Source organism: Eleutherodactylus coqui, chromosome 7 (genome assembly GCF_035609145.1).
Source record: "Eleutherodactylus coqui strain aEleCoq1 chromosome 7, aEleCoq1.hap1, whole genome shotgun sequence".
Classification (NCBI taxonomy): Eukaryota; Metazoa; Chordata; class Amphibia; order Anura; family Eleutherodactylidae; genus Eleutherodactylus; species Eleutherodactylus coqui.
In genome coordinates this window covers 159,771,573-159,787,619 of record NC_089843.1, presented here as the reverse complement: position 1 = coordinate 159,787,619, position 16,047 = coordinate 159,771,573, and the positions used below count along the sequence as shown (strand labels likewise).

The following is a 16,047-nucleotide window of genomic DNA, read 5'->3' as shown; positions in this document are numbered from 1 at the left end:
TGGATTATATATTGTTTGTTTACATTCCTAATAACTTAGTTCTGAAGTAATCCTAGTGATGTTATCTCCTGACATTTGCACTTTCCTTATTCCCGATTCGGAGATGCTGTGAAATAGTTAGAATAACACCGCACCCTGTCACTTACTGCGGCTTAAACCTGTGACTGAGCTGTCAATGGAAAATGTAGTCATCTGACTAAATTAAGTAAAATAAACCAATTGCTAAATTCACACAGGGTACGAATTCGACTATATATATATATATATATATATATATATACCGTATATACTCGAGTATAAGCCGGGCTTTTCAGCGCAAAAAAATTTGCTGGAAAAGACCCCCTCAGCTTATACTCCAGTGAGGTTAAAAAAAAAACCTTAATACTCACCTATCAGTCAGTGTCTGTGTCCCTGGTGCGATGCTCTTCCCAGCCGTGCGACAAGCTGCCTCAGTCTTCTTCCCGCTGTCTTCTCCCTGGTTTGCTTTGAAATCCCCGCCGTCAGCGCTGTGATTGGATCGAGCACCAGCTGTGATTGGCCGGTGCTCAATCCAATCACAGCGCTGACGGCGGGAATTTCAAAAGCAAACCAGCGAGAAGACAGCGGGAAGAAGACTGCAGCAGCTGGCCGGACCGCCTGGGAGAGCATCGCGCCGGGGACACAGACGCCGACTGATAGGTGAGTATTGCTTTTTTTTTTTTACCTACTCTATACTCGAGTCAATAAGTTTTACCAATTTTTTGTTCCAAAACTTATTGACTCGGCTTATACTCAGGTCGGCTAATACTCGAGTATATATGGTGTGTGCGTGTGTGTGTATGTATATATATATATATATATATACATACATACATATACACATACACACACACACATACACACACACACACACATACACAGGACTAATGCTCTGTGCAAACTACCACTACCGCTCCCTTTTTAGGATCTATTCACACGGCAGTATTTTCAAGCCATATGCTGCCCATTTATTCCACGGACAGCACATGGCCCCATAATAGCCTATGAAGCTATTCATATGGCCGATTTTTCCCACAGACCGATGATCCATATGAAAAAAAGGCTGCTTGTCCTATTCTGATCCGTTTTCACGGACCAGAATAAAACATGCAACGTGCAGGGCAGGTGAATATTGGGCAGCACACAGAGAGGTCCGAGTTACTTCGCTGCAACTGACATACAGCCATTAGGCTCATGCCCACGATCATTGCAGGATACGCCCGATTTACACCGCGGGAGTAAAGCAATTAAAAACACATAAAGTGCCTGCTGGTGATTGCGGATTTCTGCAGTCACCATTAATGCTATATTAATGGAGACCTCCCGCTGGCATAAATCCGCAGCAAATAGAACATGCCACGACTTTATTTTTTTTCCGCTGTGGAAATCCGCTGTAGTATACTGCATGTGAGCATTGGCAGGTTTAATAGAACCTAATAGCTGCGGATTTCCATTGCGGGAAAAGCGGTAGAAATGCGTTCATGGGCATTCACCCTTACAGGAGTCATGACGGATATAGCAGATTGCATATGATCTATTTTGTAACAGATTGTGATAGATTTCATTGACCTACGTATAGTTGTTCTGTCAGACTTGAGTTTTTGCTTTTAAACACAACATTCCATTGAAGTCTTTACAAAATACAAGAGGCTGCCCAAAAGAAACCGAATTTCCTTCTGGTGTGTGCGGTGTTACTAGTACGGGCTTCTGTAGCTAGGTGAATGTCTGCGGGTCCAGAAACCAGTATAATCCAACTACTACCTGTGGTCCTTGTCCTGAGACCGGAGAGTCGCATTAATATACAGAAGGTTTATGTTACGGTGGTGGCTTCTTTATTGAATAAGGAGGCTGATTGTGTGTAAATAGTAGCTTGTTAATTCATGACATACCATTAGAGATGAGCGAGCACCAAAATGCTCGGGTGCTCGTTACTCGGGACGAAATTTTCGCGATGCTCGAGGGTTCGTTTCGAGTAACGAACCCCATTGAAGTCAATGGGCGACCCGAGCATTTTTGTATATCGCCGATGCTCGCTAAGGTTTTCATGTGTGAAAATCTGGGCAATTCAAGAAAGTGATGGGAACGACACAGCAACGGATAGGGCAGGCGAGGGGCTACATGTTGGGCTGCATCTCAAGTTCCCAGGTCCCACTATTAAGCCACAATACCGGCAAGAGTGGGCCCCCCCCCTCCCAACAACTTTTACTTCTGAAAAGCCCTCATTAGCATGGCATACCTTTGGTAAGCCCCACACTACCTCCAACAAAGCACAATCACTGCCTGCATGACACTCTGCTGCCACTTCTCCTGGGTTACATGCTGACCAACCGCCCCCCCCACCACCACCACAGCGCACACCAAAGTGTCCCTGCGCAGCCTTCAGCTGCCCTCATGCCACACCACCCTCATGTCTATTTATAAGTGCGTCTGCCATGACGAGGAACCGCAGGCACACACTGCAGAGGGTTGGCACGGCTAGGCAGTGACCCTCTTTAAAAGGGGCGGGGCGATAGCCCACAATGCTGTACAGAAGCAATGAGAAATAGAATCCTGTGCCACCGCCATCAGGAGCTGCACACGTGGGCATAGCAATGGGGAACCTATGTGCCACACACTATTCATTCTGTCAAGGTGTCTGCATGCCCCAGTCAGACCGCGGTTTTTAATTCATAGACACAGGCAGGTACAACTCCCTATTGTGAGGTCCCTGTCGACCCACAGCATGAGTGGCTCCCTGGAACCCACCAGCGGTACATAAAAATATCCCATTGCATTGCCCAACACAGCTGAGGTAGTAATGTCGTGCTTAATGCAGGTGGGCTTCGGCCCACACTGCATGCCCCAGTCTGACTGGGGTTCTTTAGATGTGGAAACAGATGCATTTATAATTCTCTGTGGACCCACAGCATGGGTGGGTGCCAGGAAGCCACCGGCGGTACATAAATATATCCCATTGCATTGCCCAACACAGCGGATGTAACGTCAGCTGTAATGCAGGTGGGCTAAAAATTCATTTGATTACACTGTAGGCGAGGGCCCACAAAAATTGCTGTATCAACAGTACTAATGTACATCCAAAAAATTGGCCATGCCCAACCAAGATGGCAGGTGAAACCCATTAATCGCTTTGGTTAATGTGGCTTAAGTGGTAACTAGGCCTGGAGGCAGCCCAGTTTAACGAAAAATTGGTTCAGGTTAAAGTTTCAACTCTTTTAAGAGCATTGAAACGTATAAAAATTGTTTAGAAAAATTATATGAGTGAGCCTTGTGGCCCTAAGAAAAATTGCCCATTCGGCGTGATTACGTGAGGTTTCAGGAGGAGGAGCAGGAGGAGGAGGAGGAATATTAGACACAGATTGATGAAGCAGAAATATCTCCGTTTTGGATGGTGAGAGAGAACGATGCTTCCATCCGCGGGTGCAGCCTACGTATTGCTTAGGTATCGCTGCTGTCCGCTGGTGGAGAAGAGAAGTCTGGGGAAATCCAGGCTTTGTTCATCTTGATGAGTGTAAGCCTGTCGGCACTGTCGGTTGACAGGTGGGTACGCTTATCCGTGATGATTCCCCCAGCCACACTAAACACACTCTCTGACAAGACGCTAGCCGCAGGACAAGCAAGCACCTCCAGGGCATACAGCGCGAGTTCAGGCCACGTGTCCAGCTTCGACACCCCGTAGTTGTAGGTGGCAGAGGCGTCACGGAGGACGGTCGTGCGATAGGCTACGTACTCCCTCACCATCCTTTTACAGTGCTCCCGCCGACTCAGCCTTGACTGGGGAGCGGTGACACAGTCTTGCTGGGGAGCCATAAAGCTGGCAAAGGCCTTGGAGAATGTTCCCCTGCCTGCGCTGTACATGCTGCCTGATCTCTGCGCCTCCCCTGCTACCTGGCCCTCGGAACTGCGCCTTCTGCCACTAGCGCTGTCGGATGGGAAGTTTACCATCAGTTTGTCCACCAGCGCCCTGTGGTATAGCATCATTCTCGAACCCCTTTCCTCTTCGGGAATGAGAGTGCAAAGGCTCTCCTTATACCGTGGATCGAGCAGTGTGTACATCCAGTAATCCGTAGTGGCCAGAATGCGTGTAACGCGAGGGTCACGAGAAAGGCATCCTGACATGAAGTCAGCCATGTGTGCCAGGGTACCTGTACGCAACACATGGCTGTCTTCACTAGGAAGATCACTTTCAGGATCCTCCTCCTCCTCCTCCTCCTCCTCCTCCTCCTCCTCTTCCTCCTCCTCAGGCCATACACGCTGAAAGGATGACAGGCAAGCAGCATGGTACCGTCAGCAGTGGGCCAAGCTGTCTCTTCCCCCTCCTCCTCATCCTCCTCATCCTCCTCCTCCTCTTCCTGAATGCGCTGAGATATAGACAGGAGGGTGCTCTGACTATCCAGCGACATACTGTCTTCCCCCGGCTCTGTTTCCGAGCGCAAAGCGTCTGCCTTTATGCTTTGCAGGGAACTTCTCAAGATGCATAGCAGAGGAATGGTGACGCTAATGATTGCAGCATCGCCGCTCACCACCTGGGTAGACTCCTCAAATTTTCCAAGGACCTGGCAGATGGCTGCCAACCAGGCCCACTCTTCTGTAAATAATTGAGGAGGCTGACTCCCACTGCGCCGCGCAAGTTGGAGTTGGTATTTCACTATAGCTCTACGCTGCTCATAGAGTCTGGCCAACATGTGGAGCGTAGGGTTCCACTGTGTGGGCACGTCGCACAGCAGTCGGTGCACTGGCAGATTAAACCGATGTTGCAGGGTCCGCAGGGTGGCAGCGTGCGTGTGGGATTTGCGGAAATGTGCGCAGATCCGGCGCACCTTTCCGAGCAGGTATGACAAGTGGGGGTAGCTTTTCAGAAAGCGCTGAACCACCAAATTAAACACATGGGCCAGGCATGGCACGTGCGTGAGGCTGCCGAGCTGCAGAGCCGCCACCAGCTTACGGCCGTTGTCACACACGACCATGCCCGGTTGGAGGCTCAGCGGCGCAAGCCAGCGGTCGGTCTGCTCTGTCAGACCCTGCAGCAGTTCGTGGGCCGTGTGCCTCTTCTCTCCTAAGCTGAGTAGTTTCAGCACGGCCTGCGGACGCTTGCCCACCGCTGTGCTGCCACGCCGCATGACACCGACTGCTGGCGACGTGCTGCTGCTGACACATCTTGATTGCGAGACAGAGGTTGCGTAGGAGGAGGAGGAGGGTGGTTTAGTGGAGGAAGCATACACCCCCGCAGATACCACCACCGAGCTGGGGCACGCAATTCGGGGGGTGGGTAGGACGTGAGCGGTCCCAGGCTCTGACTCTGTCCCAGCCTCCACTAAATTCACCCAATGTGCCGTCAGGGAGATATAGTGGCCCTGCCCGCCTGTGCTTGTCCACGTGTCTGTTGTTAAGTGGACCTTGGCAGTAACCGCGTTGGTGAGGGCGCGTACAATGTTGCGGGAGACGTGGTCGTGCAGGCGTGGGACGGCACATCGGGAAAAGTAGTGGCGACTGGGAACCGAGTAGCGCGGGGCTGCCGCCGCCATCATGCTTTTGAAAGCCTCCGTTTCCACAAGCCTATACGGCAGCATCTCTAGGCTGATCAATTTTGCAATGTGCACGTTTAACGCTTGAGCGTGCGGGTGTGTGGCGTCGTACTTGCGCTTGCGCTGAAACTGTGGCGCTAGCGACGTCTGGACGCTACGCTGAGAGACATTGCTGGATGGGGCCGAGGACAGCGGAGGTGAGGGTGTGGGTGCAGGCCAGGAGACTGTAGTGCCTGTGTCCTCAGAGGGGGGTTGGATCTCAGTGGCAGGTTGGGGCACAGGGGAAGAGGCAGTGGTGCAAACCGGAGGCGGTGAACGGGCATCGTCCCACCTTGTGGAGTGCTTGGCCATCATATGCCTGCGCATGCTGTTGGTGGTGCCTCCCCAGCTGATCTTGGCGCGACAAAGGTTGCACACCACTGTTCGTCGGTCGTCAGGCGTCTCTGTGAAAAACTGCCACACCGTAGAGCACCTTGACCTGTGCAGGGTGGCATGGCGCGAGGGGGCGCTTTGGGAAACAGTTGGTGGATTATTCGGTCTGGCCCTGCCTCTACCCCTGGCCACCGCACTGGCTCGGCCTGTGCCCACACCCTGACTTGGGCCTCCGCGTCCTCGCCCGCGTCCACGTCCTATAGGCCTACCCCTACCCCTCAGCATGGTGTATTACCAGTGATTTGATTTCCCAGGCAGGAAAAAAATTGGCGCAAGCCTGCAGCCAAAATAGAATTTTTTCCCTTGTTTTTCAAAGGACAAGCCACACTGCGTGTATTCAATGAATACTACTAAGTTTAATAACTGTGTTGTGGCCCTGCAAATGTGTCAGAGAACTGCAGTGATGCAAAGTTATTCGCTACAGCAGATCAGGGATTTCCCATGCAGGAAAAAAATTGGCGCAAGCCTGCAGCCAAAATAGAATTTTTTCCCTTGTTTCTCAAAGGACAAGCCACACTGCGTGTATTCAATGAATACTACTAAGTTTAATAACTGTGTTGTGGCCCTGCAAATGTGTCAGAGAACTGCAGTGATGCAAAGTTATTCGCTACAGCAGATCAGGGATTTCCCATGCAGGAAAAAAATTGGCGCAAGCCTGCAGTAAAACGTAGCTGGCTGCGTCTGATTTTTTTTAACGTTCTGCACGCAGCACACACGTACCCAGAGCCCTGAGGACTGTCAGAGGCAGGCGAAATAGAATTTTTTCCCTTGTTTTTCAAAGGAAAAGCCACACTGCGTCTATTCAATGAATAATGTATGTCTTCTGGCCCTGCCTACACAATTCTATCCCTGTAGTATTAATGCCGGGTGCAATGGTCTGCACAGCCGGTTTTGAGAAAAAAAAATAAAATATGCAACACTGCTAACAGCAGCCTGGACAATACTGCACACGGATAGATGTGGCCCTAGAAAGGACCGTTGGGGTTCTTGAAGCCTACACTCACTGCTAACACTCTCCCTGCCTAACCACCACTTCTGTCCCTATTGCAGGGCGCAATGCTCTGCAGATCCAATTTTGAAAAAAAAAAAAAAATACAGTGCTAACACAGTACTGCAGACTATTAGATGTGGCCCTGAGAAGAACCGTTGTGGTTCTTGAAGCCTACACCAACTCCTAACGCTCTCCCTACAGCAGCTCCAGCACAATACCACTGTCCCTCAGCTAACTCACAAGGCATCTGAGCCGAGCCGCGGGAGGGGCCGATTTTTATACTTGGGTGACATCAGATCTCCCCAGCCACTCACAGCAGGGGGGTGGTATAGGGCTTGAACGTCACAGGGGGAAGTTGTAATGCCTTCCCTGTCTTTCAATTGGCCAGAAAAGCGCGCTAACGTCTCAGAGAGGAAACTGAAAGTAACCGGAACACCGCGAGGTGCTCGTTACGAGTAACGAGCATCCCGAACACCCTAATATTCGCACGAATATCAAGCTCGGACGAGTACGTTCGTTCATCTCTACATACCATGCAATATTGCTCTGCAGGTGTGCGAGTCGTGGATCAGCACATTAACGCATAAGCTTTCTGATTAAGATGAGCCTTCTCTAATTGGCCCATCGGGATTTACATCAAGCTGATTTCAGAGTGATTATGCCAGGCATGCTTCTTCTTGGCCATAAAGTGAGTAATGTTCCACACCTGGGCAATGGGAGGCAAATGTATTTTCCACCTAAAATGTAAAAAATTGTTCAAGCCCTTAATGCCAAAATTGGTCAGGTCCTCAAGAAATTAGAAGGGTTTTCCATTTGATGCAAACATGACAACTATGTAAAAGTAAAACGTTCTACAACTTTCTAATACACTTGTGTGTTACACTTCACCATTTTCAAGATATTAAGCCCCTCTTACACGGGATGACTGTTGAGCACTTTAGTGCTTTTACCCCGGAGGATCATCGCTCAGTGCCTGGAGGTGGAGCGGGCCAGGGATGAATGGTGGCCTGTTTACACAGAACGATGCAGCGGCAGACCAGTGATGATTTTTAGTTCTGCATGATAGATCCGATCAGTGATTTATCCTTGATGAGTCTTTAACTGCATGCGTTCATACAGTACAATTATTGTGCAAACCCCTCGATCTGCTAATTATATATATCATGTACAAGAAGCTTTAGGCCTCATATGCACGGGCACGCAGGGATTCTGAGTGTGGAATCCCGCAGCGGATTACCGCCGTGCCTGCAGACATGAGGCAAAAAATACATTTACTCACCTGTCTGAAGATGGCACAGGTCTCCTCCGTCCTTTCTTCTGCATACAGATACGCTCGGCACGCCAGTCGGCAGGCCATGAGCCTGTGCTGTGCCTCTTTTCTTCTTGCTTTGCCCATTGAAATGAATAGGGTGCATTTTCAGCGCTGCTGAAAACGAGGTAGAAGATGGTTACCGTGTTTATGGATCCCATAGCTGAGCATGCATCATTATTTGTTCATTTGGATGCCACTGGCCATGCTTTATTAGGGATTAAACACACGGGCGTGTTATGCGGCTATAATAATCACGGTCTCATAACAAAACAAAACCACTGATTTCAGTGGTTTCGTTTTCACTAGCGCTAATTATACGGACGAGATAAAATAGGACTTGCCGTATCATTCCTGAACATAGTTGTTACTACGTGCAGGAAAAGTAGGGAGGGCCTATCTTCCTGCTATTTTTTTCACACTCCTGCGCTATGACGCGAAGTTTGAGCGTCCCAAACAGGGGAAGAAGAAAAAATGTTCATGTGCGACTACACTCCGTAGCGGCGAGCGTATGTGCGCATGTGCCCATGTGAAACTGCCCTGATACTTCAGTGAGTGCACCTCCCTGTATTTAGTAAACAAGTAAGCAGGGCTCTATTAGATAGAACATACTCCGTACTATAAATGTATAGTTGCCACTTTGAAAAACTTCCACATTTCTTGTTACTTTGCTCGCAGTTTTCAGCCTCTAGTTATTCCATTATCCGAAGTTATTGTAAGAAGATGGTTAACTGCTGATTATTTGTTTTATAGCTTGTGTATACGATTTGTCTACTCCCACCAGTGATTTCCCATAGAGGTGCGGACTTAATATACGATGCAGCCTCTGTCTCTTGTCTTAGGGGAAAGCATGTGTTTATCTGAAGGAGTATAAATTATTTCTACCCTGGATTTTAAGTAAGCAGTCTTTTCCGTCGTTTCTGTCTGCAGTCTGGTACTTCATGTAATTTCACTTTCATTATCCCTGTATAAAATGGCGCAATTTGGTGTTCTGACATTTTCTGGAATGTGTAATATCCCCTCAGCATAGAATCATGTGCACTTAGCCAGTCGCGCTCTTTTGTATCATTGTTCTGCATCTTATTTATGGGGAATAATTGGGTAGTTCTTGCTTTTATGTATCTGGATACAAGGCGTATTAACAACATCGACTTCAGATTAGTATTAGGAAAAGAGAAACCGTAGAGTAGTTACCAAGTGATGGCAGGCCGAGGGACATGGCAGGGTTATGGGGAGACCAGATGGTAGCTTCATTTTCTTTAGCAACAGGTATAATTTTTTTCAGTGGAAGCAACAAGTTAAGGCCTCATTCACATGAGTGTTGCGATGTTCGTCCACCTGCATCGCGGCTGAAAATTGCATGAATGAGAGAAAGCCACGCAAAGCTAAATCTCACGTTTTCTCGCCCATTCCATTCACACGGCATATACTCCGCAACCCGGGATTTTTCTGGCCGGTTTACATACTTCAACTAGCTCAATAGAGCCAGCTGACATAGTTTAGCAGTGCTAGCCGCTGCTAAACTCCCTCCCCCTCCCTTTTTGTCGGCAGCTCCCATAGAAGCCTATGGGAGCTGCCGGCTGATCACAGCCGAAAGATATGGGAAGACCTATCTCTTCCGGCCACTTCAAAACATTGGCTGGCGTATTTTGCCTCTGATGTCTTATCTTCGCCAGCCAGACGCAATAATTGGAATTGCAATCGAATGCTTCACATGGTTGCAATTTTTTAATTGCGGCTAAATTAGCCGCGTAAAAACGCTCATGTGAATGAGGCCTAAATTAGTAACTTCTGCAGTTGAATGTTACAAGTTAACATTGGGGTTTTACTAAAACATTAACCGCGTATTACAATTTAGATTCAGTGGATACAATACAGGGCTACACTGAGGGCTGATGCCCACGGGCGTATGCGCAAAACCCAACAGATCTCCCCACAGCGGTTTAACCATTTTGCAGACATACGCTTGACCGGCAGAGACCGTGGATGGCTGTGAATGGCACTACATATGTCCATGTCTCACACGCACACGGACAAGCATCGTGTGAGCCTCACGGCTCTCACACAAGCACTTTGTGCACGTAATATGCGTTAGCTAACTCTACATTACTGGCAATGCTGGCTCTCATATACCGCAATGTGAGTGCAAAAAAGAACGCGAAATGCACTATATTAACGCGCGTTACATGCCAAGATAGTGTATAGGGTTAGGGCACGCAGCAGTATGCAGTGTATTGCAGGAGATACGCACGCGTTATGCGCCAGAAAACGCTCGTGTGACACAGTAATGTTTAACTATATTTGTCACTGTGTACTCCGATCTGGTAAACATATAACGCTGCCCTTTATTTATCACCCTTGTTGTCTGTTGGCGCGGCCCGGTAGAAGTTATTCAGTAACAGTCCAAAACACTAAATAAAATGGAACTAAGTATCGAAATCAAATTCCATTCCTTCAATAAATTGATTCAGTCACTCAGATTGAGATGAAAAACCTCTTTCCTTTAACCCCTTAGTGACCAAGCCTTCTTGCGCCTCAGTGACCAACTACATTTTCCGTTGTTTTTCATGGTCTCATTCCTACAGCTATAACTTTGTGATTTTTCCATCGACATAGGGGGGCTTGTTTTTTGCGGGACAACTTATATTTTTTAATGGCATCATTTTTGGCTATATGTATATAAAGTACTGTATAAATGCAACTCATTTTTTTAAGGGGGATTGGGTAATTAAATTCTGCCATCAGTTTTTTGGATTTTTACAACGGTCAGTGTGCAAAATAAATCATGTGATAACATTATTCTCTGGATGATCACGATTCTGGCAATACCACGTTTAGGACTTATTCAGATGACCGTATATAGGCCGGGCGTGAATACCCGGCCGATATACAGTGTCCCTCTCTGCAGGAGGAGGAGGCTGGAAGAGTCAGGAGAAGTGCTCTGAGCTCCCGCCCCCTTTCCGCCTCCTCTCCACCCCCTCGGCACTATTTGCAATGGGAGGGGCGGAGCTAAGTCTCGGAACTTACAGGGGGTTGGGGAGGGGGCAGTAGCTCAGTGCACTGCTCCCAGCTCTTGCAGCCTCCTCCCTCTGCAGAGAGGGACATTGTATATTGTCCGGGCATGAATACCTGGCCGATATACGGTCATCTGAATAAGCCCTTATTACGTTTTTTTACGTTTTGATATTCTTGTACACAAACAACACTTAAAATCAAAAAAATTTGATTTTGTGTCGCTGCATTCCAAAAGCCATAGCATTTTTATTTTTCCATCCACGGAGCTTTGGGGCTCAGTCAGACGGCAATGGAAGAACATCGCGCTCCTCTGCCACGGCTGTCACAGCTGTGCCAGAGTATCGCGATCTTCTCTGCATGTCAACGGGGCCGCCGCTGCTGCCGCCGGCCCCATTGAGCAAAGGGGAAACCCCTGGAAATTAAAGCATTCAGGGGTTTCATATTCAAGGAATACGGGTGCCGATGCGCTCGTGTAACTGAGGCCTCAATATACTAACTTTTTTCTCTGCGTCATTACATACGCAATAATACCACATGTGTGATTTTTTTTTAAATATATTTTTTACATAGTAAAGTGGAAAAGGTTTACCTTATTTTTTTGCTTTTTTTTTTTTTTTTTTTTTTTTAATACTTTTTAAATTTTTATTTTTGTCCCACCAGGGACTAGAGATGTTTAATATCAGCATCTTTTATCATTCCTCTAATTACGGTGACCACATTTTTCCAGGGACAAAGCAGGGCAGAGGGGTGTGGTCAGGGGCGGGACTTATCACGACATATGATTTTACCTCCGTCATTATAAAAAGTACAGGGCCAGTTTAAAAAAAGACGGGGAGCAAATTCCACAGCATTTCTGCATCCAAAAAACAGTCAAGATATGTACCATTTGCATGGATTTTGATTGGAATTCGGCTGCATATCTGCTGCCGATTTCATACTATGCGTTTCCCCCCCTCACCTCCTTCGTAGGTTTCCCACTGTTATCACTCCCTGGCTTCCAGTTCCCAGTGGCCTGTAGTGGCCTCACCTGACCACCAGTGTCACTGGGACCGGAAGTTGGGGTGCACTAACAGCAGGAAGCCCTCAGAGGTGGTGCAGGGGAGCGCTGCTACGTATCTGCCGCTGATTTCTAGTCAAAATCTGCACCAAAGGTACAGATTTTGACAGTTCTTTTAGATGTGGAATTTGCTTTGGAAACTTCTGCTGCGGACATTCTGCAGCATTTCTGCCACATGTAAACATACCCTAAGTCAGCCTGAGGTATGCTGCCACGTGCAGAGTTGCCTCACTATTTATAGTGTCCCCTATACCAGCTCTAGTGGTAATAGTGAACCCCACAGTCACCCTAGTAATATTATCGCTCACCTATACCAGCCCCAGCAATAATAGTGACCCCTACAGAAGCCCTAGCAATAATAGTGACCCCCACAGAAGCCCTAGCAATAGTAGTGACATCCCACAGAAGCCTCAGTAATAGTAGTGAACCCCACAGAAGCCCCAGCAATAATAGTGACCCCACAAAAGCCCCAGCAATAGTAGTAACCCCCACAGTAGCCCCATAGTATTAGTGGTCCCCTGTACCAGCCCAGCAATAATCGTGCCCCCAATAGTATTAATGCTCTCCTATACTCACCCCAGCAATAATAGTGATCCCCACAGTAGCCCAATAGTATTAGCGCTCCCCTATGCTTGCTCCAAAAATAATAGTGACCCCCCCACAGTAGCCCCATAGTATTAGCACTCCCCTATACTCGCTCCAGCAATAATAGTGACGCACACAGTAGCCCCATAGTATTAATGCTCCCCTATACTTGACCCAGCAATAATAGTGACCCCCACAGTGAGCCATAGTATTAGTGCTCCCCTATACCAGACCAGCAATAATAGTGACCTCCACAATGACCCGTAGTATTAGCACTACCCCAATTCAGGCCAGTAATAATAGAGACCCCCACAGTGACCCATAGTATTAGTGCTCCCCTATACCAGTCCAGAGACCCCCACAGTGACTCATATACTTACCTTCCTCCTGGTCTTTACAGCACTGACGATCTTCTCAGCGCTGCTGTCGGTGGGTGAAAGTGTGTGTGCACCGGCAGCAGCACCTCCTCCCCTCTGCTTTTATCTCCTCTCTAGCGGAACCAAAGAGGAAGGCTCAGGGGAGGAGGATCTCAGATGCACACACTTCCGTCAGTGTGTGCATTCAGTCTGCAGCACTGCAGAGTGATTACTGGGCAGAGAGCTGCGGCACCTTGCCCGATAAACACTTTAATGGGGACCAGACGTCATCAGAAAGCGTGACAAATGCCTGTCCCATTAGGGTCCCGGCGGAAGGCGGGACACAGGGTCCCAAAGCGGGACTGTCCCATCTAAATCGGGATGTCTGGTCACCTTATTCTAATATACTACTATACTTCATTATAGCAGTGTATTACAAAACCTATGAAGCTCAGCCAGAGGCAGAGCCTCATAGACCACCATAGCTGTCAAACCTGGAGGCCATCCATTTTCAAGGCTCTGGGTGGCATAACAACTAGAGATGAGCGAGCATACTCACTAAGGGCAATTACTCGTCCTTAGCGAGTACCTGCCCGCTCGGAGGAAAAGATTCGGGTGGCGGCGGGGGGGAACGGAGGGGAGATCTCTCTCTCCCTCTCTCCCCCGCGCTCCCCCCTGCTCACTCCCGCAACTCACCGCTCACCCGCGCCGGCACCCTAATCTTTTCTTCTGAGCGGGCAGGTACTCACTAAGGACAATACTCGCTCGAGTAATTGCCCTTAGCGAGTATGCTCGCTCATTTCTAATAACAACCCATCAGAATCCTGTGATCACGGTGGGTGAGAGAGGGAACTCCCTTCCTCTGTTAGCGTTTTACATGTCACAGTTGCACTAATTGGTTAAATAGCAGAGATTAAAGTTTTAAAGTTCTTGCTGTTTGAACAGGTGCCAGACTGTTATCCAACATTCAAGCATCTGCTCCCCCTGGCATGGGAGACTTGTGCCATGCTTCTGATGCAGCCATTGTTAAAAGATGGCACATCAGAATACAGTCCATTAACGTCCACCGTCGAAAGGCATATGAGCGTTTGTTAAGAGGTTAAGTTCAGCGTATCCTTGCAGCTTCGACAGCAGTATGATAGAAGGAGGAATGATGAGTCTCAGGCCAAACTATCTATAATCTGTGCAACGGTTATAATATAGCCCGTTGGATATTGCAAACGCACTATCTTCCTAGTTTGGTGACTATCCAATTTGGACAAATTCTGAATGTAGCTTGATTCTTTCTGGTGAGTCTGCTATATCTGACAAGGGGGAGGATACCCCATCAGCTGTTTCCCAGTCTTTGCTCTGTTTGGTTACTCTGAATCACTCGGCGTGGGCTCCTCCTCGGTGACTTTTTCTTTCCTTGTTGACGGTCACTCTTCCTCTCACTTGTGATGTCTGTTCTCCATAGTTGGCATCATGCTCATGTTACTCCTCCTTCCTCAAAAACGGCTCCACAGTTGTGACGCACGAATGAGCTTTGGCTTTTCATAGCCCGGCATTGGGACTAAGCTGTGATGTAATTTTGTTGCTGTGGGAAAGTGCAACTCGTTGGTCTACACTAAGCCGTAATTACAACTGTTACCTTTGACACATTACTTTGCCCAATCTAACCAGGCGAAACGACCCCTTGTCAGCAGACAATTGGGGAGCCACATTAGACTATTAACTATCATGACAAACAGTAATATCCTGCAGTACGTTCTTATATAATAAGTGGTAATTTGAAAGCATTGTGAAATATAGTCATTACTATAAATCAATGATTGACTGAGTCTGGTTTGATAAGGGGGAAAAAAGCTTGTAATAATTCATCAGATGGACTTTCAGACTCCCTTGTTTTATGATGCGTTTTTTGTAACCAAAGCTGGAAGTGAATTCAAATGGAAATAAGAAGGATAAAGGTAAAACCGTATATACTCGAATATAAGCTGACTTTTTCAGCACATTTTTTAAGCTCCCCTTGGCTTATACCCGAGTGAGAGACTAGGTAAAAAAAAACAAAAATGCAATACTCACCTCCCAGCTGGCGTCTGTGTCCCCCGCGCTATTGTCTCCCTTGTGGTGCGGCAAGCTGCTCTGTAATCCTCCCCGCTGTCATCTCTCTCTGCTAAACTGGGCTTTGAATTCCCCCACCGTCCGCAATTAAGCACTGTGATTGGATCAAGCGCCAGCCAATCACAGCCGGTGCTCGATCATTCACAGCCATTCAGTGAATGACATCACTGAATGGCTGTGATTGGTTCATCGAGTGCTGGCTGTGATTGGCTGGCACTTGATGCAATCACAGCGCTTACTTGCTGACCACGGGGGAATTCAAAGCCGAGCAGAGAGATGACAGCGGGGAGAATTACAAAGCAGCTTGCTGCACCGCCAGGGAGACCATCGCGCCGGGGACACAGACGCCGGCTGGGAGGTGAGTATTGCATTTTTTTTAACCTAGTCTAGCTAGGCTTATACTCGAGGCACCTAGTTTTCCCAGTTTTTTGTGGTAAAATTAGGTGCCTCGGCTTATACTCAGGTCGGCTTATACCCGAGTATATGTGGTACTTCTCATCCCCACTCCTTTGTGTCCTCTCGTGTGTGTGTGTGTGTTTGTGTCCTGCGGCTCCACAAACTGCAATGAACACTACTTGCATGATTCAAGCCTTAGGCTGCCTGTCCACGGGCGAGTTTTCATTGCGTTCCCTACGGCGATAATCCGGCTGTGGGGAATG

General features: G+C 48.1%; 1 protein-coding gene across 2 annotated transcripts in view; it reads left to right on the top strand.

Annotated features, from left to right (window-relative positions):
* The window catches only part of PDE5A (phosphodiesterase 5A), a 152,766-nt gene that overhangs the window by 23,527 nt on the left and 113,192 nt on the right, over nt 1-16,047 (top strand). The window lies entirely within an intron of this gene.